General features: G+C 40.4%; 1 protein-coding gene across 1 annotated transcript in view; it reads right to left on the bottom strand.

Annotated features, from left to right (window-relative positions):
- The window catches only part of Setbp1 (SET binding protein 1), a gene marked incomplete at its 3' end in the record, with an annotated part of 348,446 nt that overhangs the window by 67,283 nt on the left and 253,412 nt on the right, over positions 1 to 27,751 (bottom strand). The gene's annotated exons all lie outside the window — the stretch shown is intronic.

The following is a 27,751-nucleotide window of genomic DNA, read 5'->3' on the forward strand; positions in this document are numbered from 1 at the left end:
TACTTTTTTGGACCTATCTTCCAGTTAATCTTTCTTTAGGCATACCTAATTTGAAATGGCATCTATTGTGTTTTTAATTTAAATTTTAATTATTTCATTTTTATAATTTATATTTGGGTTGTCTTCAAGGGTACCTTGTTATATTTCACAGTCTATTGTACTTATTCTTCCTTGATGCCCTTCCTTGGTTTCATTTTTAAAGATTACTTAGTTTATAGTTGAGGGTGATTCATAGTTTTGCAGACATAGTGGTTCTAATTGTATTCTTTGTTGTTTCCACTGAAACAACAAAGCTTATCAAAGCTTGTCCCCTCATACATTTTGCATGATGATATTATATTATCATTCATGTTTATGGCATATTATCTGTGAGAATTCATTGAGTCATGGTTACTAAGTGAGTTTTCCCATGGAAAATATGAAACCCCATCTGTCAGGTGAGGTGCATAGAGTTTGATATGTTTTAAACTAAAAATCTGGTCACAAAAGACATATCTATTTTAATCATCGTTCACTTAAAAACTTTTTTGAGGCTAAGCTTTCTCAGAGGTGATCATTACCTATAACCAGAGCAGAGACAGGCAAGATTTGTTTCTTTCTGTGTGGTGGTTTTACCCTTCTGTTAACAGGATTTTGGATCAGATGTTCCACCTGCAGCTACATATGTCTTTTCTTCCTCCTGGGCAGCCGAATAAACCCCACAATGTGGGCAACCAGGGACAGGCAGATCCGCTCAGAAAAGTTACCGCCTTTTTGACTACTTAGCCACTTCTACTAATACTTTAACAGTTTGGTTTAGCTTCTAAGAATTCCTACTTCACTCCTGAACTAAATATGCATTTAAATAGATTTCTTGTACTTTATTCAGCTTTTAAATGTCTTGTATCAGAAAAGTTTTAAAAAGTGGGAAGGGTAGGGGAAAGGGAATAAGGGAAAAGAAAAAAAATATGAGAAAATGAGAAAATGGAAATAAAGTGTTTGCAAATAGGGAATGGAGGAGGGGGTGAAGGAAGGGCAGGGACAAGGGGAAAAAATGAGAACCAAGACCTGTCATGTAAAGGTACAAGATCCCAGTGATGAATGTAACCGTACTGTATACCTAAAATGTACCAATAAACTCAATGAGGAAATAAAATAAATAAAGTGTATCTTGCCTTCTGCATTTTAAATTAAAAAACCTTTCATGTTTTAATTGTAAATGTCATAAGACAATATACAATAAATGTGCAGTTTCTATCAAAAAATCATTCTAACAAGGTTTTGTACATATGTCAAGTAATGTAAATTTTAAGTCAGCTGTCTTTCTAAATCCTAGGCCAAAAGCTCTGAACATATTTATCTCCCCTGCTTTCCAAATCATATTTTTATTTTTTCTCCAAAACAGTCCACAGATTTCAACAGATTCTAAAAGAAGTATGTAACCTTTAAAAAAAAAAAAAGGTCAAGAGTTGCTTATATTAGACGGACATCAACAATTAAAAAGGCTCACATTTATAGGAGGATTGTGGAAAATATGCCTGGGAAAAGGCAATAAGAAATAGTATATATAACTTTATCTGTTTCTATATGCCTGTCTAGTGAATTAATCTATATATTTTTATATTATCTAACACACCTATGCCTACGCTTTCATTCATGTGAGCACATGTAACTCTGCTCAAATGCAATAGCAATTGGGGTTTAGAGTCTAAGGCGATCAATAATAAATTGTTTTAATTATGTGTATTTTCTACCCCAAACCTGAAGATAATAAACTGCTTGCTCTTCACCGAGAGTACCAAACCACTTACCCTTGAGGAAACTCTGACCACACTCCTATCTAAAATGAGTTGCTCTAAACTAACATTACCCATCTTGACCTCTCCTCCAGACATGGCTTGAAATGATTTGGCTATTTCCATAAATCACATTTTCTTCCAAAGACAGAGACATTTCAGATATTCAGATGAATGTGGCAGAGCTTCAGAGAATCAACACAAAAGCTCTAAAACACTATGAGCAGAGGCACCTGCACCAAAATCTGTGTTGCCCGGTGATGACTGCTAGACTGAGAAATGGCCTCATTTGGGGGGTTGAGTGCTAGTCATTTCACAAGTTGCAGTGTTTTACTACATTATCCCCATCTGTCTCCAGTCTCTGTGACCAGAGAGTAGTCAGTGAAGTAACTCAGGGATGTTCTGAAGAGGAACATTGAGTATGGGAACGTATCTCTGGGACAAGGTAACGTAGTCATATCCTGAGGAGTAACACCTATTGGGACCAAGAGGCCCGGTTATGCCTGCCAGCAGCAAGACCAGCTCCTAGTTGTGTTCTCTACAAACTGAGCATGTACGCATTAAATCTCTTTCAGGTAATAATTAGTAATATGATTACCAACATGTCCTTCTGGTGCATCAAGCACTGTGGACAGCTTACAAACTGAGCATGTACGCATTAAATCTCTTTCAGGTAATAATTAGTAATATGATTACCAACAACATGTCCTTCTGGTGCATCAAGCACTGTGGACAGAAAGTTGCTTTAGATGTGCGGTATCATTTAATTTGCACCATACTCTTATGATATACAGGAGACCCTCATTATCTGTGGCTTCACTATCTGCAGTTTTAGTGACCCATGGTCAACCATGGTCTAAAAATACTAACCAGAAAATTTTAGAACTACACAATTCATTGGTTTTAAGCTGCATGCTGTTCTGAATAGTGCAATGAAATCTTGCGCTGTCCTCCTTTGTCCCACTGGGGTATGAATTATCCTCTTTTCCTGTGCATTCACTCTGCATATGCGAACTGTCTCCTAGCAGCTGGCTTGCTTATCAGATTGACTGGTGGCAGCACCACAGAGCCTGTGTTCCCGAAATGGGGTGCTGGGGCTCTAAGCCTATGCCACTCCCCTCATTATACCCCACCAAACACGTGCCGCACCACCTCACATCATCCCAAGGAGAAGGATAGTGCAGTATAATAAGATAATTTGAGAGAGAAAAGCATGAGTGAGGGAGAAATCACATTCTCATAACTTTTATTAGAGTTCTTCATTGTAATTGTTTTATTTTATTATTTATTGTTATCTTACTGTGCTGCATTTGAAAATTAAATTTTATCGTGGGGATGTGGGTTAGGACAAAAGATAATATGTAGAGGGTCTGGTACTCTCTGTAATTTTAGGAATCCACTGAAAGTCTTGGAACATATCTCCCTAGAGGATGCTTATAACAACAACAACAATAATAATAATGAAAACAACTCCTGGTCTTTGTACGTCATTCTATAGTTATATCATATGTGGTATTTTTATCCCATGCCTTTTATAAAACAGCCAGGGTAGGAAAAATCAGCTTTTAAGGAACTAAACTGAAACTTAGAAATAGAGAGGCATCACTTGGGCAAAGACAGATCAAATCTCCTGGTTCTTCCCAAAGTTTCATACCATCAGAGACCAAGGTGAAGGGTAACAGATGGGCTTACTTAACCAGGTTGTTGGCTAAGGATTCTCTCCAAGTCCAGAAAAGGACACTGAAGCTGGCAGAGGCTGCTTACCCTTTCTGGGGCTACTGGGTAAGAACAACCAGGACTCTCCTGCAGCATGAGAGAGTGACAATGAGACTGGAGGCCCTGCTCTGGCAGGGAGGGTGATGGTGCCCCGTTGAGGAGCACAGGCTCCGGGGTGAGGCGGTTCACATCAAATCTTGACTCTGTCCCCCATGATCTCTCTGGCCTTGGAACATGACCTCATCTCTCCACACCTCACTTTCTTGATCTGCATAATGGAGACAACAGTAGTGCCTAGTTCTTACCTCGGGAGAGTGGAAAAGTAAAATTATGCACATAAAACACTTGGGCTAGTACCTAACATTTTGTCAACCCTAAAGATTTATTATTATTATTAAGCCTTAAAAGTAACAGAAAATGTATCTGAGAGAGGCTAAGCATGTAGTTTTTCCATGAGCATGTTTTGATGCACACAAAAGCCATTTGCTTGAATAAGCGCATCCAACTTCATGACTCTGTACACTGCTATGGCTCCCTTCCTGTTCTCCTTCCTAAACTTTCCAGTTATCCCAGTCATGACTTACTCAACAGGCCTGGTTTCTCCTCCACCTCAAGGCCCATGAGTTCCCCACAAGGCTCGGGTCTGGAAGTGGAGACTCCATAGGAAATGCTAGAGGTTCTCAGCGGCTCCTCTGGGGCCTGCACACTATAACTACAATGGTAGTCATGGCGGAAGATAAAGCCCTCCTGTGACTTTGGGCAATCTGACTAATTGATTTGGGCTTTGGCATTGCCATCTAGGAAATCATGTATGGAAACACAGAGCACCCTCAAAGTGAGGACAATGGACCGGATTTATTGAGGAAATTGGCTCTGGAACCCAAGACTCCTCACTAAAGCTTGGAGCCGCGCCCCATGCCTCATCGTTTCCAAAGTCTTTAACACAAAGGTCAAAAGAGGTTTCAAATGCAGCCTTCATGAGGCAGCTGAGATTCTATTACCTACAATGGTTGGAATGACATAAAAACAAGCATCAAATTTTTTGCTGTGTTAAAAATATATAAACCCTAGAGATCCAGTGTCTATAATGTCCCGTGTGGATTACCATTTAGCTTATTGCTTATCAAATTCACTCTTTTCCTGGTATGGATACAATGAAAAAGCTATGCTTGTTTGAGTTAATATGCTTTTCAACAACTCATGGCAAACTCAGAAGGGAAGGAAATAAGCAAGTCAAACCAGAGCTATGAATAAAGAAAAAAATACCAGGCAGGGAATAGTCAAAATGATATAATAATCACAGAATCATCCAAATCAGATGTGGAAGGATGAAGCTTGGGCCCCAGGCCCCGGGCCCCTGAGGTGACTGCTCTAGAAAGCCAAGGTGTGCAGATCCTCCAGCAAAGTCCCCTGCCTCCCCAGCCAGGCTCCCTGCCATATGCTTGCTTCCCAGGCTTTTTGCTTTTATGCATTTCAATGATGTTACCATTTTCTTCACTCAATTTGTATATTTTACATCTGTATAAGAAAATGTTATTGGAAGTGTCATTTATATCAGAGCTGTGAAACCACAAATAGCGATTGACTCTACCAGCAACTTCAGTTCACACAATCTAGCAACTGAGGGGCTTTTTACTACTTCAACTCCACCCTACCTTCCTCAAACTTCCGCTTTATGGGGAGCTTTTTTATGCTTCCTACAATAAGCCTGCTCTGAATATAAATGCACATTTCCGATGTATGTGGCACTTTCAAACAGCGTGAACAAAAAATCTTGTAAAGATGCTACAGTGAAGGAAGGCAAACATAATACCCTGTTGTTTTTATTGCTAATTAGAAACAAAACACAAGTTCGACCTTAATGTAGGCTAATCAGCTACTAAAACTAAGTGTTTCTTTAAAAATACCAAATCTAGTTGCCTTTTTTAGATATGCAAAAAAGAAAATATACTTAAAAAGGGACACTTGCTTTCAGATCCTCTCTTTATTCATTTCTGTGCTCCAGCAGATCCACTGACTGGTTCTGATGTAACATGAAAATGCAGTCCAGGCAGCCCATAGTCTCAGGGCAAAGATGTGGCTGCCATAATAACCCCTAGATGCTCTTCTCTTGGAAAGTCCTGTTACTGTCAGAAAGATGAATTCTGAAACAACTCTATATTGTGCAATCTGCAGATTTTATTGACAAAGGTGTCAAGACTCACAGAAGTGAAAGTTGTTTCCCTTGTCATGAAATAAATAAGTAGGTTTTCTGGAGCTCCTAGCTCTATTCGATTTGCTTAGTCACAAGGTGACTGTAAGCATTGATTCCATGTAAGACCGGATATAGATTTTTAAGGGAGGTGCATGTTCTGGGAGTTGGAGTCATCTCCTGAAGCAGACTGACTTTGTACTGTGGCTCACATATCCAAGGAGGGGAGGGGAGGGGAGGAGAGGGAGGGAGGGAGTGGAAGGAGGGAGGGAGAGGTGCCATTGGAACCTGAGTGATCGTGGTGAAACACTAGAGGCAAGTGGACTGGTGTAGTTCTCCATGCTCTCCCTCAGAAATTTGCAGAATGTTACTGCTGTATGTGAGGGCCTTGAAGATCAACCAGAACTTTTGTTCTCAACCTTGAGGTTGCATCAGTATTTAATAGACTACTGGTCTCCTGCCCCAATGGTTCAAATTCAGTGGATCTGGGATGACGCCTAAAAATTGGAATTTTTCAAACAAATTCAGGTCCCCTGCTGCATATCGACATACCTTTAACCCAGAGATGAAGACACAGACTTTGAAGCTGGCAGCAGGAGTGGGGGACCTGGATTCCTGCTGATGGCCTCCAACATCTACGCATTTAGTCAAGGTGAACAGCCACCATGCTTGAGGAAATGTAATAGCTCTTTGGAGATTCCTTTCTATGTTCCTGCTTGTCATAAAAATAAGCAGTGGGGGAAGCAGGGCTGTTCAGAAATGGTTTGATTGTCTTACACACTTAATGAGATTCTAGAGAGCAGTTTATTTTTTTAAAGCCGAGGAATATGGCAAAAGGTATATATGAATCACAGAAGCTATTTGGAGTTGGATGACCTCTAAGGTCCCTTCTAACACTGAGATTCTATGATCTATGAAATTGACTCTCTCAATAAATATTGTAGCAAAATCCTCTCATTTAAAACCCTACTACATCATAGTTTTGAAAAGATGCAAATTGTAATTGAATAATGCTGAGGCTTAAAAACAGTTTACAAAATACAGACATTCTGAGTGTTATTTCAGCAAACAATTTATAAAATATATGTTCTGACACCACTATTAGAAGATTCCCCCATCATCCAGGCACTCTCTGTCCTTGGAACCTGTGAATTGTCTTCTTGGTATTTATCAGCATCTGAGATCGAATTATAGACTCATGGCACTAAGTCATTTCTGAAGTTCCCTTGCCTCCAAATTCACATTCACAGACGTTTCCAGAAACCTGAGCTCACTGATTAGGAAGGAATTACTCCACTTACAAATCTGTTAAATCAGGAACATGAATAGATAATCGATATGACACATATCTTTGCACCAATACAGTTGGCCCTCTGTACCTGTGGATTCTATATCTGTGGATTCAACCAATTACAGATTGGAAATATTAAAGAAAAGACAACAACAATTGTGCCTGTGTGGACTTTGGGGGTCATTATTCTCTAAACAATGCAATATGAAAACAATTTTTATAACATTTACAATGTATTAGGTACTATAAGTAATGCAGGAATGGTTCAAAGTATATGGAAGGATGTGCACATATTATGTGCAAATGCTACACTAATGTATACAAGACAGTTGATCATCCATGGACTTTTAGTATCCGAGTGCAGTCTTGGAAAGAATCTCCCATGGATACCAAGGGATGATTGCATATGTGCAGTAGATGGTGTTAAGGAAAAATAAGAAATATTAAATCGCATAGAACAAATTTTCCTGAGCCTTGCCTATGTTTTGTTTCCCTCAGAGGCTCTTTCTATATAAATCACTTGTGATTTTTATAGCAGTGAAGTCCATTTGCCAGCATTTAAAGTCTGAAACGTCTTCTTCCTAAATCTTTGCAGCAAAACCACCACCTTGACAATGGCTCACCAGATTCATTCAGCACACACACACAAATGTCACCTTGATATCCACTGTGGTCATCTTTGTGATCATCTCCATTAATCGCCTTTCACTAAATTACGTTTGAAATTATGGAAATGGAGCTGTTCCTAATGTTTTACTATGTTTGTTATAAGATTGTGAGCTGAGTCCTAAACTGAGACAAAATTCATAGAACACTGAGTTTTATTAGTGTGGCAACTCTTTTGAAGACATCATAGGACAAAGGTCCAGATCATATGAAAGGCTTATGGGCAAATTTAAAATAGACAGTTTCCAGGAATACAAATTTCAAGCACAAAAACACTGAAAGTTCACTTTGGCACTGAACTTTCACTTTCCAGTGGGAAGTAAGTGCAGACTTGGGGGACAGCTTCTGTAAAGGGCCAGCAGTCCTCAACACAAAGCTGTGATAGCATCCGTCCCGTGGGAGTCCAGCCCTGGGCTATGCTCCACTTCCAGATGGGGATGCCAGAGGTGAGTGGAAAAGCTCCCTTGGGTCCTCAGACACCTAACCAGTGTTTGTGGAATAAACAGGTAGTTTAAATCAGCAGCTCGGTAGAGGAGAAGCAATAATACTAACTGGAAATCAGATTTGAGTCCAAATTCTGATTTAGCCTCATTACATACATAATCTTAGACAAGTTATTCACTTGAAACTTAGTATCCTTATCTCAACACTGATAATTGTCTCTATACAATCTTTCAGACATCTGAGATATCCTTTAAGAGATCAGGGATAATTCAAGATGTTTTATGCAAAATGTTAAATGGTATCATATCCTATAGCTTTAAAAAAATGGTAGTTAACAGCCCTAATCCACCTCATGTGATCACAGGGAGGAATCAACCCAGGGATTGGTAAACATGGCTCCTTATCCCATCTGTGAAGGCTTAGCAAGCTTTACATCTCCCGCTTTTAGCACAACACCAATGCCCCTTTCTATTGACACTGACAATAGACCTCTGACATAGGGTCATAGTCCTTCTTTCAAGTTCTCTCTCCTCATCTATTAAATTTGTTAAGTGGGTTTAATTATATTTAGCTCTGCCCACCAAAAGTGGAACTGGGAGGATCACGGTCCATAAAGTTGGAGACAGGTGCTCTGAGGAGTGTGAATACTGAGCAGTTCTAAACTACTAGGATTGGATTTCTAACGGGCACTCATTATGGCTACCACTTATTTTGGCTTTGTGACTATTATCGCTATAAGGCGTAATATAAAATGTAGTGGTTCCCTCTGCCCGGACGATAGATACCTTATCTCTGAGCTCAGCTTACACTTCTGTCCTTGCCCACTCTGCACTGGGAACAGGAAAGAAACTGGCTTGTAATAAATGTGGTGGGATGCCTTATGGAAATTGTGGCCTCTGAGGGTGAAATCTTTGTCGATACTTTCAAAATACAAGCTTGTTTCAGTGTTTTATGTTATCAGTTGTGACTGTCAGCTTTGTTTTGTTTTGAAAACTGAGGAGTAACAGAGCTGTGTTTTTCTTTGCTCTTCAGAAATTAATGTTGGCCTGTGGGCTGAATATGGCCCTGGCTGCGGTTGCAGGGTGAATCTATTGTAGGACTATGGAAAGGTTCTGTGATGCCATGTATTTAACCCCAGACTCAAGAATAGGGAGAACACGTGCCATGGAACATTTTGGTAGATGAAGCCTGGTCCCTTAAGAAGTTGGGGAAGATTTCACCAACACCATTTACTTACATAGCAAGTAATGATCAGTACAAGACAGATACACAGAGGAGAGAGAAAGCCTGGAGGGTAAAATGGGGTGCTCTCTGGAACAGTCTGCTCCTGGTGGGTCAGACACATCTGTGTGAACAGGCTGCATTGGCCTCTTTGAACCAAGCATAGTGGCCTTAAGAGCTGTCCCTTGTCACGGGATCTTTCTGGGAAACAAGGTTTTAACTTCTACCAGGGAGACATAAAAAGCACAGTGATCTACTAATAAATCAGAAGACAATTAAGGTTAAAAAGTCAATGTTCGGGAAACATCAAGGTTCTGAATTAAATCAACATATCAGGGTAATTCAGAGGCTAGTGCCTGGAAGGCAGCATTTTATTCACAATCCAATTCATTCATCAAGAAGCATTTCCCCACCCTGGGCCCTCATTCTACGGAATGATTTGGGACATCTGCCAGCTGCAGCCAGTTTTTCTGGCTCGTGCTCATTCTTGACTGTATATTGGCCAGGGTTTACAACCAAAGTTAGGTTCAGCCTGTCTGCCATCCCTTCCTTCTTTGCTTCTTTCTCTTTTTCAGAAATGTATCAATTGTCCCTATACTTCCTCCATTTTTTCCCATAGCTATCTAAAATAGACCAGAACATGCCCCAAAACACATCTGTGGGCATTGAAATCAGAAAGACCCTGTACCAGTACACCTCTCTCAGCACATCCTTGAAGGGACAAGTGTAGAACCCCGTCATCAATGAGTGTGACTGAACAGGTTCAAACCTAGGCAGTTTGAAACCGGTGTTCTTAATGCCAATAGTGATATCTATGACCAATTATATATCTGGTTGCCCTGAAAACATCTCAGCCCTCAGGATCTGGACCTTGATTGCCAGGTGAAGGCCCTAAATAGAAGATGGTTCATTCACAGGCTTATCAATGGATTCTGCGTTCAGAATAGGAACAACTGAGTGGATAAAGGTCCCATTACTTCCCAACATCCCTATGCTCCTGAGTTGACACCAGATTGCTGACATTTTTTTTTCAATACTGGCTTTTTCATTGTAGTTTAATTATTTGCTCACTCAGGTTCATTTGCTTTGGAGCTTCTTGAATGTCAGAGCTGCAGATCTCAAATGCGAGCCAAGCTTTGGCCTTTGAAACAGCCCAGGGTTAATACTGACTGCAAATAAGGGGCCTCCAAAATCCACTGTGGCTCCCTCCACTGCTAGTCCTTTGCACCTGCTTCCTCTTCTAGCATATTTCCTGGGTGTTGTGCCAAAGAGGCTTTGATATCCCTAGAGTGTACATATGTATAAATGTGTGTGTGTGTGTGTGTGTGTGTATACACTCCTCTCCCAAAGCATGCCTCATTTCTACTAAATATGCCTGCATCATCTATTGAAGGTGGTAGTAGGTATTTTGGGAAATAACTTTTCAGGGTAGAGGACAGAGTCCCAGACATGGAGATGTACTATGTAGGCCAAGTTTGGCCACTACTGCTTGATCTCAAACAGCACACTTCACCCTCTGAGTCTTGATTGTGTTCTGCTACTTTTAATTTTAGGGAAATAAACTAGAATAATACTTCCTGAACCATAATCTGCAGAATGTTAGTATTCCTTGAGCTATTAATGGGTAGATTTGGAAAATTAAGAAATATACAGTCAGGTTAAGTTGGAAAGATGTGATTGCTTTTCTACTGTAGACAGAATCATATCACTCATCAGTGTATTAAATGTTATGTGATGTTATATAAGTTTTTGATTAGCCTGATAATTAATAAATGCATTTGATAACAAAACCCTGATTTCACATAAAACCTACCATATATCTCTCATGGTATTGGATAGTGCCAAGAATTACTTTTAGGATATTATCTTTATTTAGGATTTTATCTTTTTAGATATTATCTATCAACTTTAGTAATTCAATGAATAGTTACAGCAGTTTTAAATCACATGAGAAAAGCTATAAATAGTACTGAACAGCAATTTATTTTGGCATAAGGTGATGAGTTAATGAGGCCCCAAAACTGAGGTCCAAATTCCATCTTGTGGCAAGTGGTGAATTGCAAATGGAAAGCAAATGGTCCCACAGATGAGAGGTCAGCAGAGTCTTACATGTAAATGGAAGACACAGACCGTGGGCCCGGGTTCTGACTGATTCTTCCATAGTGAGAAGGACTCTTAAGGACAGAGAAATGCAAACATCTTGAATGGGAAAGAGCATTTCTACTTGACTGTGAAGAGTTCCAAGTACATCTTTATACCCCTTCCTGATCTTGATACAACTTGAGCCATTGACAACAGGGTCACACACGAGCAGTCAAAGCAATTGGTCAAACCAGATTTTGAAAAGTGAGGAATAGAGACTTACCAAGGACAACAAGACAGTAATCCAATTTTCAAAGACATTTACTTTAGGCCTATTTCTATACTCTTTCTACTCAGGTATCTTTGTTTATTGATTTTACTTTTCTCTATGCAGCATATTTTACATGTGCTTCTAAAATGAAATTTATAAGATGGCTGTGTTTTTTTGGATGAGACTAATCTTCTCAACTCAAAAAGACCAGTCACTATCCTTCCTCTCTTTAAAAAAATAAACACACACACACACACACACACACACAAACACACACATATTCACTGATTGGTTGGCTTTGTTTTAGTAGGCTGTGGTAAATCTGGTCATCAGTTACCGGGGAAGATTGGCTAGATCTGTGCAGAGACCTTCTTTGAGCCTTAATTTAAATTCACAGAACCACTTAGTACTGAAAACACCTTAGTATGCAAAGATGGAAAATCCTAGATTTCGTCCTGTTGCTTCTTCCTTCCCCTTTACTCTGGAGTCCTCTGTCCTGACTCTCAGCTTCTCATTTCTTTCCTCCTTCTTACCCTTGCTCAAGTGCCTTGTTTTTAGGACTCAAAATCTCTCACCTGGATAAGTGTGGTGCTCTCCTAGAGTTCTTCCTGCCTCCTTCCTCTTCCCTCTGCCCTGTATTCTTTATTCCTCTGGCAGAGCCATTTTTCAGAAGCACTACTGTTTAAATATAGACCAGGGGTCATTGCCTGTACACAGCCCATGAGAAGTATAGAAATTGAAATAAAACATTTTTTGAAACTTTTGTAACAGTTTGATAAAATATCTGTAATTTTATATTTATAAATGTAATTGTAAACAAAATTTGAATTGTATTTTTAAGTCAATGCATTTTATCTTCAGTTCATTTTTCTAGAAATGCATGTAAATCCTACATTAATAGGTATTGAACACAAGTGGATTAGGGAAAACAAGACAAAACAAGGGGTTCCTTGACCACAGTTCCAAAGGACTTGCTCCAGGGTACAATTGTGAGAATATCCTTCCACCCTCCATCCCCTGCCAGCTCAAACCTTTGGCTGGCATTCCAAGGGCAGTGTCCTCAGTGGTAGGACAAACCCTAGGCATGGTACAGCAGCTCCTCCCCTTCTGTCCCTAGCTCACTTAGGCCATCCCCTCACATCACAGCCCACAGGGTGGTCCTTTCAGTACAGCCACTTCAAGGCTCTTGTCTTCATTCTGAGGCTTCCCCTTCCTGGTATCTGCTTTTTCTTTCCATCTAGCCACCATGCCTCATCCAAATGCTGCATTCTTTAGCCCTCCAGGGAGGACTGACTAATCTTTCACTTTGCCCCCAAATCGTCTTGGCTACAAGGACATTCCAGTGACCTTCTTGCCCTCCATGTGCATCTCCCTCTCTAAGGATCTCAGTGCATTCTCTGATAAAAAGACGGGGGCTTATCATGTATTTCCATAAAAATGATCACATGCATTTGAAATTATACCAAAAGTGACACCCATGGTGGTGTGATAGAAAAATACCATAAATATTTAAATTTTCAAAAATTTACTACAGTCAAATACACATTGCCATTCATGCTCAAAACACTTCCCACTACTTTGGACAAATGTATCCCATAGTTCCTGCTACTTTCTGAAGCAGTTCTGGAAGTTCTCTTTCATGGGTGTCTAGTTGTGCCATCATGGCTGACTTGATGTTTGGAATCACTTCAAAACCTTTACCGAAATGGTCATTTTGACTTAAGGTATAAGCCTGAAGTCGCTCAATACCAAACCTGGTGAATAAGGTGGATGAAGACGCACTGTCCAGTTTTTCTCAACCTGCCTTTCCATTAGATGGCATGCAGCAACAGCACTCACTGTATTTTTGATCATATCTCATAAAGACACGAAAGAGGACTTCCTGAACTGCTTCACAGAGTGGCTACAATGATGGGATAGGTGTGTTCAAAGTGGCAGGGAGTTATTTTAGTCTTTTACTGTGACACATTTTTAAAAATTGAAATGCCTATTATAAATTTCAATCACCCTTTGTATGCTACTAGGGAAAAACAGCTGGAATCATCATATACAAAACATGAAAGAAACCCTGGTGTACCGTAAGTGCTCAATATATGCTTTAATAGTAATTATCACGGCTAACAGCATTTTGCATGTTTCATGAAAGTCAGGCATTATGCTACAGCCTCTTACGCAAGCACACCCTATGATACAGGAACTACTACAGGTGTTAATTTAGACTTAAGAAAACAGCAACAGAGTTTGCTTCAGTCATTTACCCAAAGACGTTAGGTTTGATTTCTTTAGTCAGCTCTTTCCTTCCAGTTCTTTCCAGAAAGCTCATGACCCTAAATTGGAAGGCACCCATCACTTTTTGGCCTGAGTAACTGAACAAATCCACTGGGGATACTCCCTGAAGGAGTTACATGCGATTTCAGTTTATGGGACTGTGATAATCAAAGGACAGAATGATCATGACTACATTTAAAAAAAAAAAAACTAGAAGTGTCTTTCTCAAATCATACAGAATAATCAGATGTGGCAAATCAGGATTCCTTGACTCAAAGAAGCACTAGATTTGAGGCACCTGCTTGCTTATGTGACCTGCATGGACACTGTTTGGGATTTCTCCAAGTGCACACACATGAGCCCACACTAATCTGCCCTTTGCAGAGCACCTAAGGAGAAGTTGTATGGAGGAATCCAGGAGGCCAGCCATTAATCGAAGCTGAGGCAACACAAGGAGGCATAGGGTTTGTTCTTTGTCAGGGGATGGATAAAATGTCCTCTGGGCAGGGAGCTATTAAATTATTGTTTAACAAAGTAGGTACTCGGTATTGGAGAGACAAATGGGATTTCACACATAAAGGCCAACCTAGACCCCAGCCAGCTAAGTAAACCTGCTTTTCTTGGGACCACGTCCCTGCCACCAGCAGAACGGATGCCAAAAGACCCAACCTAAAGTTGATACTTTATTTGAATAAAAGCGACTCTAAATGCTGAGACTTATAACTTCACAGGAAAGGTTTGGGAGTGGGGAATGAGCTTAAAAGAACATTTTGTGTGGAATTATGATGCTGCCAACAGTTTGCGGGTTGGACAGGGCACTGCGTTCCTAAAGATTAGACATAACTGAGGGTTTTTTCTTCCCTTTTAATAGCAAGGAAATATAAATCCTCCCCTCATGTCAGAGTCTCAGCTCTTCAGACGTTTTGTACAATTTTCCCTATTCAGGAGTAACATTTAACTGAAAGGAAATTAGGGTAACTGCAGCTTTCTTTTCTTTTTTTTTTCTTGAAACCAAAAGAATTTAAAGATATCGAGTTCAGCTTTCTAATTTAATTTCTGAACTTTCTACTTTTTAACGAGAGAAAGAATTTTGGTGGATCTGAGGAGAAAGCACATGTTTTTGTGATTATGAGAATTCTGGTGGTTGATATTTTATGAAAATGCCACAAAGCTGTACCATGAGATGTAGCAAGCGCTTGGAGTGAGCCCCCACCCTGACTCCCACCAAAAAGAAATGTCAACAAGAAATCCAAGCAAAGAAGTTATTTTACTCTCCACATGAAATAGAACACAGAGTCTGAACTGTGAAAATAAATGAAGAGTGAGAAATATTTTTATTTTCTACATGCTCTCATCCATTTTCTCCTAGCGCACAAGCAATTCCTGGATTACACACAGGTTTTGGTGGTTGCTTTGCCTCACCAGCGCACTCTGAAAGCTTCATTAAAAATCCCCCATTCAGGTAGCAACTAGACGAAAAGGCACTGTTGTCTACTTATGAAGAAAGGCTTTGTCAAGCCATTTGGGGATATCACAAAATTACAAGGCGGACGGGTGAGCAGTTACTTAGCATCCAAGTAAGTAGTACCATGACCATAGGAACCCATATAAGACACAGGAATCACCAGGCCATTCTTTTGATACTGGGGGTCTCCTTTAGCCAAGAGTACAGTCAAAAGCCACTGGGAACTGATCCTTCCACAGAGGCTTTAGTAAGGAACACATCCCTCCACACACCTGGATTTCAGCCTCTGGCAGCCTCACTCAGAGGATCCAGCTAAGCCCACTGGAATTCTAACCTATGGAAACTGAGAAATAACGTAATTGTACTGCTGTCGGCTGCTACACACATGTTACATTCTTACAGCTGTAATGAAAAGTGGCGCACATTTCATTACTTTTCTTATGACTGCATATTAACGACTGGGGTTAGTAAACAAACTGATCTACAAAACAGAGTACAAATCTACTGAGTGGTGTTAGACACTTACATGTCTATACCAAGGAACTGAAACTACCACTCCTTTCAAGAGAAACTGTGAGCCTCATGGACTATGTCTGCAAAGTGAACTTTCCATTATCTTTGGGTAAAATGTGTACTTTTGTTACTTACCCACTGTAACTGTATAGCCAGTCACATCATCATCATATACCATGGTGGTTCAGCTGATTACTATCCCTCCAGGTGTGTATTTGGGTTCAGACTCAGAGTCATCTTCATCCCAGTTAGAGAGTGATTGGGAAGGAAAGCCTGCTGCTTAAAGAAGGATCCTTCTATAGCAATCTGCTATTTTGTATTTTCTGTGCTTGAATAAATTATCCAAAGGGGAAGAGAAAGGAAGTGAATGTCACTGACAACTATGTGGTAAGCAGTGCGCTATATGCGCCCGTCCTGTGTGTACTTTGTTGCTCCTAAAGCTCTGTGAGGTAGGCATTAATAGCCTCATTTTTCAGATGAGGAAAAGAAGGATCAAAGGTGCTAAGTGCCCCAGGTCATGCTACTTGTAAGTGGGGGATTTAGCATCCCAATCTACATTCAAGGGACTTGAACTCCTGAGCTTTTTTTCCCCTCTCTTCTAGGCTGCCTTTGATGTTGCAGAATTATTCTTAAATTAGTGCTTCTCAGAGCATAGGGAAGGAACCATGGTAATCTGCAAGGATCAACGCAATTGGTCAGCTGGTCAGTATTATCTGTGCTCAGCACCATATCAAGATCTGTGTAAGTACGGCACTATCCCGACCTCCCCCCAACTCAAATTTTGTTTGAATGCTGAAGACTTTGCTATCTAACACAAAGGCAAAAAGTGCGAGGCCATATATAATTAAGCATTGAAATGAAATTGAACAAGTCAATTATGCCAGAGAAGTAGAAGATTCCAGGGTGGTTAAGGAAATTGTTCATAATATTTAGAAATCATATGGAAAAAGAGGATGTTCTATGTGAAGAAAGCCAATGTGGGGATTACAGTCACAGACAAAGGGCTAATTATGGAATTTTCTGAAGATAAGGAAGCAATTTAGTAGGGCTCGCAGCAAGGGAATAAGCTGAAAATGATCAGGAAACAAAGTGGTATCTGTTAAGGTAGATACAAAGTGTCTACTGAGCCAGATGATTTTGGTCTTGATGCAATAGAAATTGATATTTCTATACCTGGCATCCATTATTTACTTACCTATGACTGCCTTCATAGGTGTTTTCTGGAAAATTACTACATTTTTCTTTTTCCATTTCAATAATTAATATATTTATTTAGAGCTGTGAGAAGGAGATGGATATAACAAAGTTTCGCTGAGTTATTATTGTCAAAAGAATAGTCAAAATAAAAAATGAAGAAGAAAAGTATTGCTCAGGACAAAGAAGTTGCAACCCCAGCCTTGGGGAAGATCAGGCCATTGAATGAAGTGTTTCTGGGGTCTCAGTGGTTTCCATAGTGCAGGTGGAGCTGACATACTGTCCTGGGGGACTCAGGTGAGAGATCCAACACTTGGAAACCAAGGTTGCTTAGTATTTCTGTATTAGGACTCTGAACTCATCACAGAGCAGGGAAAGGGAAATGGAAGTTTTGAGTAAAAGGCCAGGAATTCTGATAAATATTCACAGCCAGTGGAGATCACACAGACCTTAAACACACCTTTTCTATTCTATTTTTTTCTTCCCTCCCTCTCTCCCTCCCTCCCTCCTTCCCTTCCTTCCTGGAACAGGACATCTGCACCCTGCATTAACTGCATGATAACCTAAACCTTGGCTTACTTAGGAAGAACAGACCCAACCACTTCAGAAGCTCCATTTCAGGCTAATGTTAGGCTCTCATGAGCCCAGCCTACCTCATTCCTGTCCTAGATGCCTATGTCTCTGTATGGAGAGGAAAAGACAAGTAAGCGGAAGAGAATAAAGAGGAAAAGGATAATAATGTACTCAACAAGTAGTAGTACAATTACAACTAGACGTGTGTTGACTTTTTTTCATGTCTTTTCTGACCCTGGATTTGTGCTGAACTGCTTAATTTCTGTTTTAGTATCACTCCAAGTTCCAAAAATCTATATGAATCAGGATCTTTAGAGAATTGGAATGAATAGCACATTCAGACTTATAAGATGTTGGCTCATGTGATCGTGGAAGCTAAAAAATCCCTTGATCTGTTTTCTGTTGGCTGGAAAGCCAGGAAAGCCCATGATTTAGTTCATAGGCCTGAAAACTGGAGATCCAGTGGTTTAGATTCCAGAGTCCGAAGATCTGAAGACAGGGGATGCCACAAGCAGGAAAAGATCAACATCCCAGCTCAATTAAGTAGAGGCAATAAAGTAGCTTAGCGGCTGTGAAAATAAACTCTCCTCTTGCAGCAGCATCTCTGTCCCCAGGTGAGATGAAGACTCTGCCTCATACCAGGGGCTTGGTTAACCTTGGCTCCAAAGAACTTCCTTTATGTCAAAAACAAGTTTCAGAAAAGGCTAAATTGCATACCAGCTAGTGGCTCATTTTGGGTTCCACTGTTTCATACACTAGCAAAGGTTCTTCATGGATAACTCAAGCTGAGTCATACTTTTGACCTTGTCAAAAACTTAAAGAATACAGTGGGTGGGGGGAAGGGAGGGTGATGCTGGGAAAATTCAGGAAACCTGAGAGCCAGTGCTTTTTCTGTGTGAAGATTCCCAGGAGACTTTGGGTTTTGACTTCCTTATCTGTCAAGTGGCAAAGCAACACCTATCTTCAGGCCTGACTGGATTTTGAAAATTAAATCATAGTAAGGAAATAATCCTTGAAAAGTACAATCCTTGTTCAAACCTAAGGGCAAACTCGGGTAGAGCCTCAGGGAAAGCTTTTTCTCTCAGCATGCCCCCAGATCCTCCATCAACAAGGAAAGCCCCAAATTTGTATTGACCCACAGCCATGTTCTTCAGCCATCATAGAAGACAGGGAAAACTACTAGGTCCTCTCTACTCTGTTGACTGATCCACCTCCAACTTGTTCTGAATCCTTATGTAAGAATGCAAACACCAATTATCAATTGGCTTTTACAGCACGTAACACATTACTCTGTAAGTTATTTTGTAGGTTCTTTTCCTGTGTAATGGGTTTTTATCTCTCATTATTAAATGTGTGGACTACTGTTATTCTAACTACCATATGTGTGTGTGTGTGTGTGTGTGTGTGTGTGTGTGTGTGTTAAATCCTTGTCTCCTGATAGCTTCACAAGAACTGTGCTTCCCTGAGCACAGTCATGTTTCCTGGTACTTCATTATTTCACACCAGCACCTGTTCACCCCAATGTATCCTTCCTCTCTGTACATTCTGTTCATGGCAGCCATGCCTCTTAAAAATCCATCTTCACTCAACTTCAAACTTCACTCTAGCCAGGTATGCCCTTGTACCCTCACATATTTCCACCGCTGCTGTTCATCTCCCCTTCTACTGAACTTTGACCCTGCTGCCCACTCTCTGCTGCACGTGGTCACTCAAACCGCCCACCCTCTTCCCTGACACTGTTATGTTCCTTCATTATGCCCCACTCTCCAAAATTCCACCCCATAGTTCTGTCTTTTAATGAACACTTATTATTTCTGACTTGGGTTTTCTACAGCACCCACTGTCAGCCACTGAGTTAGCATGGATTTAACTTTTGTCTACATTTATTCTCTAGTTGTTCTATGCATCCTCCCTTTCTCATTTCTTCCTTGCTTTTTCTTTTCTTCTAGTCTTCCGAATTGCTCATGGCACTATGTTATGTATTGAATAACTAAAGAGCTCACAGTGTTTTGGGGGGCCTAAGTTTTTCATGAACCACCTATATATTTTATTTCACAAAACTGTAAAGAGCTCTGGAACACCAAGCATTAGCCTTTGTACACAGCAAATGTTCAGTAACAGATATTTTTATTGCAGCCTGCTATAACTTGGGTGGTTCTTCCACATATTAGAGTAGCACAGCAGACAACCATGGTACCACTGAGGGAAGAAGTTTTCATCAGTCTCCAAATAGTCATCATTGTGCTCAAACACTGCCAGTGTATCCAAGAGGCACAGAGAGGGGAGCTGGCTGGGAATCTCTTCCCTTTTCAAATACAATCACCTTTTCTACCCATGGCTTTTATGGGGAAGTGGAAAGACATAGTAAAACTCCTCTAGTATTGAGTTTGTGCTCCCAAAATAGGAGGATGTCATACCTAGGACCCACTGAGAATACCCTAGTGTCATTTCTTATCAAAGGCTGACTTGAGAAACAAAGTCTCTTTGGGCTGCAACACTACTGGAAACACAGCAAAGTTTTCTGTACATGTAGCTCCATTTTCTTGTCATTCACTGTCTCATTGCCTCATTGCCTCCTTGTCACCTGCATTTGGGGCACAGCCCACTAAGCTGAAAACATGTGCCTTCAAAGCCATCAGGATGTTTGCACACACTCATTCTTGAAGAAATCTGCAGCTTCTGCTTCTACCAATCACTTTTTCAGTTCACTCCTTGTTCCCTGCTCCCACATTTCCACGACGCTTCATGTATCTTTCTTGAGTCCTTCTTAGTCCACCTCTCTGTTTAAGGATAGCTACAGGATCCTCTCTTCCACAGTCTTTTGTTCCTTCCCCATGAGTCTCTCCTTTGGTGAATCTCTAGGTCTGTGCACCACTGCCACTTGCTGATTCAACAGCTCATTGTCTCATCCATCAACCAGATTCTCTCTCTGATATCTACAATTTGACTCATGTGCTATGACTCAATGACCTGGGGCCAACATATTGGAACATCTTTGACTTCAGCTAGAGGGAGAACGAGCTGAATCAATGATGACTCCTTTATAATATGCTTTTACTGCATCACTTGGGTAGCTATAGATGCCTTTATGATGCTCATAATCTAGGTGTAGGTTGGTGGGGGATGAAAGGCCGCATGGTGAGCACCATCCAAACACATAAGTGGTAGGAATAGTGCAGGGAGGAAGCAAAGTTGCCAAATGCAGATTAAGGGGGAAGAGTAATGAGGAAAGAAAAGGTATAATGTTATTTCATGACTTTTAGCTATTTAAAAAGTGGATTTCCACTGCCTACTTAATTAAGCACAGCCTTCCAAATGTGGGAAAGACTCCTCCAAACCATGACCACAGCATTCTCTCATCACCTTATATGCACAATTCTCCAACTACAGTTAAAAACTTCAACAAAACATCGTTTCCCAAGTGTTCCTGGGTATTTTTACCTAAATACCTTTTATTTGAGACAGGGTCTCACTATGTCATTCAGGCTGGCCCTGAATTCACTGTGCAGCCCAGGCTGGCCTTGAACTCATGGTAATCCTCCTGCTTCAGCCTCTGGAGTGCTGGGACTAAAGGTATATACCACCGTACCTGGCCTAAATGCCTTTTAAGTGGCCCCCTTTCTACGCTGTGTTTCATGTGGATCTCATCATTTTCACAATCTCCACTCCTCAAATGACTCTTCTATCTTTTAAGAGCCATGTCAAGAAGTACTTCCTTGTCCTGCCCTTCCTCTTGCATGGAAAGCATGGAACAGCTCACCATATTTGGATGGCACAGGTTCATTCTCTGAATTTCTTACGACCCGTTCAGGTTGCTTTATAGTATGCAAAGTATAGTATGCATAGTTAAAGGAGAATCTGCTGGATTGTTGCCTTTTTGGTGGCGAAAACATTGAGTTGCTTATTTTTAATTCTTCCCAGAACTGCACTAAAACTTATAGTACATTCTTGGCACTGAGTAAATGATTTAAAATTTTTCTCTTGTCTTTATCATTTTCCTTGAATTTAGTCAATTTGCATTAAGTGCTAAGTGGCTCAAGGCTAGACTACAATCCTAGCAAGTATTCTGTCTCATTACTTGTTCATTTATACATGGAAGAGATGGTTTCCTACCAAAAGTGCTTTCCTTATCTCTGCCGAGTGACAGGCCATGCTTTGGAAAGCATGCTATACTGATTTCTCCAGCCAAGAAAGACTCCCTGTTATATTAAATCCATGTCTGTGGAAATTACACCCTCATTGCACATATACCTGAATCTGCATAATTTCCTAACCCCACAGGGGTATAAATCAAATTTCTAACTGAACAGGAGGATGTTTGCCAACCGGGGGAAGATAAACGCCCCAGAGACTTCATGCTCCAAAGGTAGAACTGCTCTATTTCTGATGTCAGGGTTGCAAAGAAGATGCTGTGAGTCTTAAGGGTTTTTTTGTTTTGTTTTTTTGTTTTTGTTTTTGTTTTGTTTTGTTTTTTGTAATATTTGTTGCCAGAAAGTTAGGGGTTGCAAAATTTAATTTGAGTAATTCTTACTTTGTGAAAATAAAAAGAAGGAACCCTGAGAGGCACAATAAAGTAAGTATGTGCAATTGTGAAGACAGAAAAGGAACAAAAATAACTTCAATCACAGCCCACAAAGATCATTTCCAGACCCAAACATGGGTCCACTGAGACAGCCTAGAAACCAAATTATTGTGAAAGAGATGCTCACCTTTTATAATTGCTCATGGCAAAGAAATACATAGAATTTAACATCTCTCCCATGACCCACAGTCCTGCTTTTTTTAGTTGTCCTTTTCCTTCCTCTTTCTGACTTGAAGCTTCCCAGCCTGAGCTCTTCAAACAACTAGATGAGTCACTTGACCTTCTTAAGCCTCAGGATGCAAAATGGGGTGCTTATTCTGCATTGCTAAAATTCTTTTTAATTCTAACTATACACACAACCATGTGCTCTCTCGGTGGCCCCCAAACAATTGTTTATACCGGTGCCCTAGCCTATTTGTTTTTAAAGTGATGACTGTGCTTTCAGCCTCCATAAGCAGCAATCCAAAGTGCTGGCCAAAGGGAGTCAAGCTTGAGGCAATTTAAGATTTTTCAAAGTGAGATCAACTGTCTGAGTAAAGTGGCTGGAGACAGTGGTGAATGGGGTAAGTCCCATGGCTTAAGACACGGACCAGAAAAGCTTTGAAACTTCATTAACAGTTCATTTTTGGCATTGTAACTAATAGCTTGAATATTTTCTTCCTAATTGTCTATCATGAGTGTATTCATAATCAAATTCCATTGTAATAAATATGAGACTTTTAGAGTTATAAAGTACTAAGTATGGTCATGTTATTTTTGTCATTTGATCAATAATTTATTATTTATTTATATCATAATGTAGTAATTGCTATAGTCTTACCCGAGAAACTAAGAGTGAAAAACAAAATGGAAAAGGGTGGAAAAGGGGGAGGAAAGAGAGAGAGAGAGAGAGAGAGAGAGAGAGAGAGAGAGAGAGAAAGAGAAAGGAAGGAAAGGAAAGGAAAAAAGGTCTTTTTGTATAGGACACAAAACATAGACAGGTACCCATTATCCCACTTGGGCTATAAAGCAACCATTACCTAATTAATAATCTTTTATCTCTTCCTCCAGGAGGTCCCAGAATTTAACTTGAATTAGAGTTTCACAGACTATACTTCATCAGATTTCCATTTATTACCCTCTTTTCTTTTGATCTTAACTTTTACTTCCCATGAGTCCTTTGTCCTTTTATTCTATTTCTAAAAATTTTTCCTTGCATGGTTTTGTGTGTGTGTGTGTGTGTGTGTGTGTGTGTGTGTGTCTGGGTGTGGGTGTGTGCGGGTGTGTGCGGGTGTGTGTAGCTTTCAGATGTTTCACCCGTGAGGTTAATTCCCTCCTCTGGATGAGTGCTCGGAGGAGTTTTGTGTATTATTTCTGGCTTGGGCATCCTCTTCCTGCTGCTGAGTGACAGCAGAGACTGCTTCACAAAATGCCATTCAGTGCTGATAAGAGGAGGTGGCAAAGGGCAAGACAGAAGCTGCAAGAAAGAGTGGAGTGGGTGAGGCTCAAGGGAATCCAGCTACCTATGTGGCAGGATTCTGATATCTGGGAAGCGAGAATTAATTTTCAGCATTCACCAATATGAGACAAGCTCTTGACATCTGGGGACTAAGGATGGCTTTTTTGCCTAACAGTGACTCTGGACTAAGAAGTAACACATGTAAATTGATTCTTCTCATTGTTTTCCCTTTACTTGGATAGCAGTAGTTGTGATGTCTCGTACCTGTATAATTTTAGATTGAAGCACGCAAAGACTTGTTTCCAAGTAGTATGAAAGAAAGGACATCACTCAGACTATAGACTTCTTCCACCTATGGGAATGTGGCTAGGAGGGTACATGGCATCATTCTGACTATGTCCTGTCAACTCCGGACAGGTTTGCTCTTCTGGGTATCTGCTGCGTGTGCAAGAGATAGCAATGCCTGGTGATAGAGAGGCTCAAGTGGGGCTGATAAAGCTTCTTCCAATTCTGAAATTGCACCTTCCCACTATTTATCCAGTTTTTGGCCCCAGGCAAGCATTTTTATAAATGGAGATTTAGCAGATGGTATGCACTCAGAAAACAGGCCAAAAGAGTCAGTGCCTTCTGAAACCAAAGAAGCAGAAGGAAAAAGATACAGAAAAATGGTGAGGCATCTGTACAACTTCTAGCTCTTGGTGTGTTGTAAGAGAGCTAACAAGACAATGCAGCCATCTGCTGGGCTAAGGGATGGAGAATGAAGGATTTTCCAAGCCAGGAAGAGTAAATGGAGTGTGCAACTGCTGCCATTGCTAAATGGGCTCTCTAATTCCTCTCTCCATAATGGTAATGACTTACATTTATATGGCACCTTTCATCAGCTTTGATCTCAGGGAATGAACGCTCAAAGCCTCTCTTCCATTCAGCTCCTAAATCTGATCTTCAACAGGCTAAAGGATGACCTCTGTATTTGTGATTATATCCATTTTAGAGAACAGTTCATGTGCAATAAGACTTGCAGATGCTGAGGAAGGGATTCCAGAATGTCAAAGGAAAAGGTAGAGAAAATGCTGTGAGCAGTGCAGGTACTTATTTCTAATCATAGTCCTCAGTATTGTCCAGCTGAGCCAAGACCTCTGCCGGAATAAAGTTTCTGGAAGCTCTTAACACCTCCAGTAACTGAGGTTTCATATCATCTGCTCACTGCCTACTCACAGAGCTTCTTCACACTTTCTATAGTGTATCACTTTAAAGTGAATGCTCTTCACAAAGTAGTGACAAACTCTGACTGACATTGGGTTCCAAGAGCTGCTAAAGACATTTTCCCTTTCGCTTTGAGGTTCAGAAATACAAAGGGCATTTGGGATATACAAGCATGGAGAGGCCAAAGCTTGGAAGAGAGGGAAATGTTAGTGAATGTGGTCTGCTCTGGTAAGATATTCAACAAGATGAGCAAGGACATAATATATAACACATATAGATATAGAAGCCACTGAATATTGTAATTCATTGATGTGTTGGGGAAAGACTAAATGACATAACCCAGAGACTGACACAAAGCAGTGGTAAAAATAACTCAGACAAGTGGATTTCAGTAAGGAGAGAGGTGGAAAGCTGGACTGTGGAGATGCTCCCCAGCTGATATTTAGGAAAGTTAGGCCATAAGGATTCTTTTTCATTGGCTGGGATCAAATAAAGAGATGCTTAAAAAAAAAAACCTCATTTCTCATGAAAGCATCACATGATCACTGTGCACATGTGTAGGGGAAGATGCATCCTCAGAGTATGGATGGATTCTTAGAGAAAGGCAAGGGGGACCCAGAGGAGTACTGAGCTGGGGACCAGGAGCTGGGGACCAGGACCTGTGTCCCAGACCTGTTTCGGTAATCAGCTGGGTGATGTGTGATTGAATTTCAGCACAGTGAATAAAGCCCTGGGCTTTTTAGAATCAAAGGAGACAGCTTTTTCAAACCTGAGCAGGTCCCTTGATCTCTTTGAGCCTCAGTGCCCTGATTTGTAATACTGTAATGAAGATACATGCTGAGAACCTGTAGCCTGAAAATTTGAAATCTGAATTGCTCCAAAATTGAAAACTTTTTGAGTGTTGATTTGACACAAGTAGAAAGTTCTATACCATGAGTAAACTTTGTTTTGTGTTTAAAGTTATTAAAAATGCTGTATAAAGCTACCATCAAATTAAGGTATGTATGAACAATAAATGAATTTCATATTAAGACCCGGACCCTATTCCCAATATATCTTATTATATAGATAGAAATGTCCCTAAATCCCCCAAAAATCTGAAATGTAAAAATACTTCTGGTTGGGCTGGGGATTTAGCTCAGTGGTTCTGCTGCCTGCCTTGCAAACACAAGGACCTGAGTTCGATCCCCGGTACCAAAAAACAAACAAACAAACAAACTTCTGGTCCCAAGCGTTTCAGAGATGGTTACTTTACTCTTAGTTGTATTTCAAGATTGTGGGAAGGTTGTTATGAAGCAACGGCTGTTAAATGGCTTCAAGGAGTAAAACACTGTCTACAAGAGGTCTGGCCCTATAGCTTGCATTACCCAGGAACAGATAGTACCCTAAAAAAGTGGAATACCATCTCTGAGGCCACACAGGGAGTTTACAATAGAACCAGACCTCCTACCCATCCTTTAGGCTGAATCCAGCTTTCTTTCACATAGCTGGGCTGTCATGGTGCCTGTTCTTTTCCACTCATGTGGCTAGCTAAAGATCAAATGAGAAATGGTGAGGAGATTTTGAATAAAGTGACAACCACCACATAAATGCAAAAATACACTGGGAATCTTTGGGAGTTCAACTAGCACCAAGAAAAACTAGCCGCAGAACAATAATTCTAGTAAGACTGCTGAGAAATTTATGTACAGCCACAGCTGGTATTAGCTTCTGACATTTGCTTCTCAGTTTTGTGAAGTTAAGATTCTTGCTTGAAGGTTCTTAGCAATAATTTACTACTACTATTTTCTAGCTAAATAATACCCAGAATTTAAAAAAAAATAAGAACACTCTTTCTATGGCCAGTTTAGGTCTTGTAGGTCAGTTCCATTTTGCTGATGAAGATCACCAGTGTTATTCAGGTATAAGTTTAACTTAGTACCCCCAGTTCAGGCAGGCTAAATCTGGGCTCTGCCCAAAATCAAACACCTTTGATAAACTCTGTGGATGAGAAATGGCCAAACCACATCCACTTTGGGAAGGCATAAAGTGTGTGTCATTTATCACCTTCAGCCAATGCAAGAGACATGTCTGCTAATTGGTCTCTTCATTAACCAAGAAGAACATCTACCACTACAACAACTCACAAGCTAGTGGCAATCTGGGGCAATCTTTAAGTGGTTTCTAACTCATAATCATATTTCTTCCTGAAATCTGCTGGCCTAGAAAGTCTCTCATTCCTCACAAACAGACTGCTCTCAGCTTCACTAATTATGGACTCCCCAGGAAGAGAGAGGACAGGGAGGGGTATACATCATAAGCAGAGGTGAACTGCTATAACCAAACCTTAAACATGGATGATTAATCCTTTACAATTGGGCTTTGATCAGAAGGTTTTATACAATTTGGGTCAAGGATAACACAAAGTATCCCTGTACTTTCCTCAACTTGTAAAGAAAGGGGTTTTTACCATTTTCTTAGTAAATATCTGCTCTGTTCTCCCATAAGAGTCTTATCTTTGTGATGCATGGCCAGAACACAGGGATACGTTTGTCAAGTGTGAGGAAGGATCTGCTTGGGTGAGAAGGTTAGCAAAGAAATTCTGCCAGCAAATGAAAAAGGTGGGGAGGGTCTTTCTAGTAGCAATGCACACTTCAATTTCAGCAGTGAACAAAATCTCCATTCGGTGGACATGTGAAGAGACACAGTGTAAAGGGTCTGTGGAGGTGAGAAGCACATAATGTCTTTAGCCAAACTCCTTCCTCTTAGTGTAGGGAAATTACAAGGGTGTAGATGCAGTCAGTGATTAACTTTGGGTGCCTTCCCATGGCACCTTTTTAAATGTCAGTAGATCAAAAAAAAAAAAAAAAAAAAAAAAA

This window comes from Fukomys damarensis, unplaced genomic scaffold (assembly GCF_012274545.1).
Source record: "Fukomys damarensis isolate Sample0158 unplaced genomic scaffold, DMR_v1.0_HiC HiC_scaffold_30, whole genome shotgun sequence".
Lineage (NCBI taxonomy): Eukaryota > Metazoa > Chordata > Mammalia > Rodentia > Bathyergidae > Fukomys > Fukomys damarensis.